Source organism: Propithecus coquereli, unplaced genomic scaffold (assembly GCF_000956105.1).
Source record: "Propithecus coquereli isolate 6110/MARCELLA unplaced genomic scaffold, Pcoq_1.0 Scaffold44, whole genome shotgun sequence".
Taxonomy (NCBI): Eukaryota; Metazoa; Chordata; class Mammalia; order Primates; family Indriidae; genus Propithecus; species Propithecus coquereli.
The window spans coordinates 7,389,294-7,390,095 of record NW_012150174.1 but is presented as its reverse complement, the minus strand read 5'-3'; the positions used below and the strand labels follow the sequence as shown (position 1 = coordinate 7,390,095).

Sequence of the window (802 nt, the reverse complement as noted above, 5' to 3'; positions counted from 1 at the left end):
ACAATGCTAAGCATTTTACATGCATTATCTCATTTAATAGCAGAACTCCAAGAACAACACAGATATCCGTTCACAGGAAAATGGAGTTTTGTGATATAGTCATACAACTGAATACTGTGTATACAGCAGTGAAAACGCGTGAGCAACACAGATGTATTTTGTGCTATAACATTGAATTTAAAACAAACAAGTTGCAGAAGACTATTTAATATAATACCATTTTAATAGAGCTCAAAAGCAAGAAAAACTAATTTTTTGTTTATAATATAATAGATATGTAGTTAAAAACAAAACAACAACAACAAAACACTTTAAAAAGGAAGGGCTAGAATTCTTATTTTTCAGCTGCAGCCTCTTCCTCCCATAATAGAATCCTGCGCCAGTACCAGCATCCTCGGTGTGTCAAGACTGAGTCAGGCCAGACGCACAGCGTGACTTTCTGGGTTATCATCATCCTTTGTAAGGGGGCTGTTGGGGGTGAATGTACCCAGAGCTCTGGGTACTGAAGGCTGTTACAGACTTCAGTGAAACAGGACTATGCACCAGCCCCAGAGCTGAGAGCTGACCAGAGGCCAGAGAACAAAAGTCAGGGGCTGAAGCCCAGTCAGCCAGGGGGAGATGTCCTGCCCAGTGCGACTGAGAGTTCCTGTTCCAGTTTCTCTAACGACCCATTATTGCCCCAGACCATCGGTGAGGATGAAGAATACAAAAGAATCTCTTTTCAATAAATGGTGCTGGGAAAACTGGATAGCTACATGCAGAAGACTGAAACTAGACCCCTACCTCTCACCTCTCACAAAAA

The 802-nt window shown here is 41.8% G+C and overlaps 1 protein-coding gene across 1 annotated transcript in view; it reads left to right on the top strand.

The window, feature by feature from the left end:
• The window catches only part of MICALCL (MICAL C-terminal like), a 66,447-nt gene that overhangs the window by 51,927 nt on the left and 13,718 nt on the right, over positions 1–802 (top strand). The gene's annotated exons all lie outside the window — the stretch shown is intronic.